The sequence below is a fragment of the Cervus canadensis genome, chromosome 17, assembly GCF_019320065.1.
Source record: "Cervus canadensis isolate Bull #8, Minnesota chromosome 17, ASM1932006v1, whole genome shotgun sequence".
Taxonomy (NCBI): Eukaryota; Metazoa; Chordata; class Mammalia; order Artiodactyla; family Cervidae; genus Cervus; species Cervus canadensis.
The window spans coordinates 46,827,975-46,832,631 of record NC_057402.1 but is presented as its reverse complement, the minus strand read 5'-3'; the positions used below and the strand labels follow the sequence as shown (position 1 = coordinate 46,832,631).

The window sequence follows — 4,657 nt, the reverse complement described above, 5'->3', positions numbered from 1 at the left end:
GCTTCTCCACACCCGAGGGACCGAGTCTCCCCGCCCCCATGGGGGCGTGCACACCTTCCAAAGAGAGACTTAGTGGACTTCCGGTTGGGACCGGAAGTTGTGGTTACTACGGCGACGCCACGCTTCTGGTCCAGGTGAGAGAAATATCGGCTTCTGATCCGGGTCCCGAGGCTCCTCACATGTCCCAGGACTCCCCTCTATCTCTAGGATCTCCTAGCGGGGGATCTGAGGGAACCTGCCTCCTCAACCTCAGGCGTCCCCGGGACGCCCTGCGCCTCCCCGCAGATCCCGGGTACCCAGGGGCCTCCACAGCGGAGTCCCGAAAGGAGGTTTTCCTGAACTTTTTGCTTGGGAACTGAGGCGCCTAATCACTTCCCAGCTCTGTACCTCTGTTTTCTCTTGAGCAACACCAGTTCCAGATCTGGGGAAGGAAATGGTTAGAGCAGAGATAAGCCAATTCATGGGGTGTATTTTAGCATGAGAGCTAGGTAAAGTGAGAGAATTTTGTTAGGATTATTGAATGAACACTGAAAGAAGATTGCTCCTTGAGGGAATTCTGAAAAAGGGTTAATATGAAGGAAGTGGGGGCTAAAAGAGTTTACAATAAAACTACATCACTGAACTTTCCTTTTTGAGACTTGAAGACATGAAGCCCCACTCTTCCATAAGCAGTAATTTTATAGAGTTATCCAGTATTCTTGGACTTCCCTTGTGGCTCAACTGGTGAAGAATCCGCCTGCAATGCGGGAGACCTGGGTTCAGTCTCTGGGTTGGGAAGATCCCCTGGAGAAGGGAAAGGCTACCCACTCCAGTATTCTGGCCTGGAGAATTCCATGGACTGTATAGCCCATGGGGTCACAAAGAGTTGGACATGACTGAGCGACTTACACTCACTTATTGTCACAAAGTAAGGGCATCAGTTTTTTTAAACTTTATTCCCATGATCAGGTTTGCCCCTCACATTTGTAGGCCCTGGGTAAAAGTACAAATAGAGACCCACAAACCATAAGTTTAAATATTTAAATTTTTAATCAAGGTAACAATTGTTGTATAAGCTATGTTCTTTTCTCCTACCTTGACAACATACCATCATAATAATTTAGAAGACCAGTTTCATATTCAGGATTCTTGGACTCCTTGGAATACCTGGAAACCCAGCTGGAATATGGCACGGTGGAGAAAGCTGATCTCTAGTTCTTTCCCGGTTGTAACAGAGCAGGATGAGCACAGCCCTTCAGTTCAGTTCAGTTAATCACTCAGTCGTGTCCAAAGCTTTGTGACGCCATGGACTTCACATCAGGCTTCCCTGTCTATCACCAACTCCTGGAGCTTGTTCAGTCTCATGTCCATCGAGTCAGTGATCCCATCCAACCATCTCATTCTCTGTCATCCCTTTCTCCTCTGGCCTTCAGTCTTTCCCAGCATTAGGGTCTTTTCCAGTGAGTCAGTTCTTCACATCAAGTGGCCAAAGTATTGGAGTTTCAGCTTCAGCATCAGTTCTTCCAATGAATGTTCAGGACTGATTTCCTTTAGGATGAACTGGTTGGATCTCCTTGCAGTCCAAGGGACTCTCAAGCGTCTTCTCCAACACCACAGTTCAAAAGCATCAATTCTTCGGTGCTCAGCTTTCTTTATGGTCCAACTCTCACACCCATACATGGCTACTGGAAAAATCATAGCTTTGACTAGACAGACTTTTGTTGGCAAAATAATGTCCCTGCTTTTTAATATGCTGTCTAGGTTGGTCATAGATTTTCTTCCAAGGAGCATCTTTTAATTTCATGACTGCAGTCACCATCCTCAGTGATTTTGGAGCCCAAGAAAATAAAGTATCTCACTGTTTCCATTGTTTCTCTGTCTATTTCCCATGAAGTGATGGGACTAGATGCCATGATCTTCATTTTTTGAATGTTGAGTTTTAAGCCAGCTTTTTCACGCTCCTCTTTCATTTTCATCAAGAGGCTCTTTAGTTCCTCTTTGCTTTCTGCCATAAGGATAGTGTCATCTGCATATCTGAGGTTATTGATATTTCTCCTGGCAATATTGATTCCAACCTGTGCTTCATCCAGCCGGGCATTTCACATGATGTACTCTGCATATAAGTTAAATAAGGAGAGTAACAATATACAGCCTTGAGGCACTCATTTCCCAATTGCTGTGCCTCATTTACTCTGTACCCTGTTACTAGGCAGCAGGTCTTGCTCAGCCATTGGTCGGTGCCTCAGTGGGCCTTGCCCACAAGCAACAAACTGTCAATGAGCCACAGTTAGTGGTCCTGCCCAGATACTGGTCAGCACCACAGTGGGCCCTGCCCACTGGTAACTGTCAAGAGGGACCATTGGAGAAGAGATTGAGTCAGGGGTTGGTGGTGTGGTGGTCATCAGGTGGACAGTGAGGTAAGAGGCAGATTCAGGCTTTCTCTTGGAGGCCCTCCAGCACACCGCCTTGTGCTAGTGGTTGAGCTGGAAGGCCCAGGGAACAGATTGGGGACTATGTCCTGAGGGCTCCAGAGCCCTCTCTAAGGCCCTCCACTAGCCTTGGCCCAAGGAGGAGCAGTGAACCTCTCCCCCATCCCTGTCTCTGTGACCCTCTAGCAGTGGCCATCTGTCTGGGTCACAGTCTGTGAGACCTGATCTCCCTATCTAGGTGGCCTGAGGAGCCTGAGAGCTAGTTGGGTTGGATGCCTGGCTTTCTCAGGGATGACAGCTGGGCAGGATGTGAAAGCCTGGCCCTGAAGCAAGTAAACTGTACCACCTGCTATGCTAAGCTCTAGGCCTATGGCAATAGATTTAGTGAGGGATACAAAAAAAGAGGAAGTACAGCGCAGTGACATGTTAGATGATAGATATGAGCATAGAGTGCTGCTAAACACAGATTTGTATAGTTTGTTTTGCTGTACCTACAATTCTGCCTTTTCAATACAGTATCATAAATTGAATCATTTAGTATGTAGCTTGTTTTTTTTTTTTTTAGGCCACACTGTGCAGCATGTGGTACATCCGAAATCAGGGATCGAACCCATGCCCCTGCATTAGAAGTGCAGAGTGTTAACCTCTGGACCAAGAAAGTCTAGTATGTAGCTTTACTATTTGATTTCTTTCACTTGGCATAATCCATTTGAGTTTCACCCATGCTGTGTATATCAGTAGTTTGTAAATATTTAATCACTGAGTAGTATTCCATTGTATGGATGTGCCATAGTTTATTGTCTATCCACTGAAGTACATATGTGTTGTTTCCAGTTTGAGGCAGTTATAAATAGAGCTGCTATAAATATTTAAGTACAGATTTTCATATGAAACATTTTAATTTTTCTTGCATACATATGTAGAAATGGGATTGCTGAATCCTGTTAAGTGTGTATTCAACTTTGTAAGAAACTACCAAGCTGTTTTCCAAAGTGGATGTACTATTTCGTGTTCCCACTGATGTGAATGGGATGTGAATGTGTAGGAGTTTGTCTGTTTACCTGTTGATAAACATTTAGGTTGTTTTCAGTTTGGGGCCCCTGGAAGCAAAACTGTAATGAATGTTCATTTACAAGTCTATGTATGGACATATGATTTCAGTTCCCTTTTATCACACCTAGGAGTAGAATGATTGGATATTGTGGTAGATGTAAATTTAACTTTTTAAGAAAATGCTAAACTGTTTTCTAAACTGTAGTGTTTTACTTTCCCAGCAGCAACTGGAAGAGTTCCAGTTTTCCTCATCTTCAACAACATTTATTATGGTCTATCTTTCTAACTTCAGGCATTCTAATACATGGGTAGTACTGTCTCACTGTAATTATAATTTGCATTTCCCTAATGATTAACCATGAAGAACATCTTTAGTATGCCTATTTGCCATCTGTATATCTTCTTTTGTTAAGTGTCAATGCAAATCTTTTACCCATTTAAAAAAATTGTATCATTTTCTTATTATTTTTAAGAATTTTCAAAATATTTTGAATACAAGCATTTTGCCTACAAATATTTTCTCCTGGTCTTTGAGCTACCTTTTATTTTCTTAAACCTTTTTTGAGGAGCATAAGTTTGTTTTTGAAAGGTGTAAATTATCAGTTTGTTCTTACAGAGTGTGTGTTTTAATGTTGTATCTAAGAAATCTTTGTCTAACTGAAGATTGCATAGGTTTTTCCCTATGTTTTCTTCTAGAAGTTTTATCATTTTAAGTTTTACATTTAGGCCTATGGTCTACTTTGAATTCTTGCCTGGGAAATCCAATGGACAGAGGAACCTGACAAGCTATAGTACTTGGAGTTGCAAAAGAGTCGGACACGATTTAGTGACTAAACAACCAGTTTGAATTAATTTTTGTATATAGTGCAAGGTATGGATCAGAGTTCTTTTTTCCCCATATAGATATTTAACTGATGCAACATTATTTATTGAAAGGATTGTGCTTTCTTCACTGAATTATCTTTGTCAAAAATAAACTGTCCATATATGTGTGAATCTAGTTCTGTCTTCTCTATTTAGTTTCATTGATATATTTGTCTTTTTTTTTTTTTTTTTGTACCTCTCCAGCTCCCTGACTTATCTTACATATCTCTCCATCCCCTACTGCTTCTGGCAGCCACCTGTTTGTTTTCTGTATCTATGGCTATTTTGTTTTGTTTGTTCACTTGTATTTTTTTAAAGTATTTTTAATTTAA

General features: G+C 41.9%; 1 protein-coding gene across 4 annotated transcripts in view; it reads left to right on the top strand.

Moving 5' to 3' along the window:
- The first annotated feature begins 24 nt into the window (after positions 1-24).
- The window catches only part of WDR93 (WD repeat domain 93), a 48,394-nt gene continuing 43,761 nt past the window's right edge, over positions 25-4,657 (top strand). For 2 of the 4 annotated variants that reach the window (XM_043490069.1, XM_043490065.1), the window contains exons 1-2: positions 92-134; positions 2,974-3,072. The gene's annotated coding sequence lies outside the window, so the exon portion shown is untranslated. Of the gene's footprint in view, positions 135-2,973; positions 3,073-4,310; positions 4,333-4,657 lie in introns of those variants that run through there. The other 2 variants (XM_043490066.1, XM_043490067.1) reach the window with 2 other exon arrangements.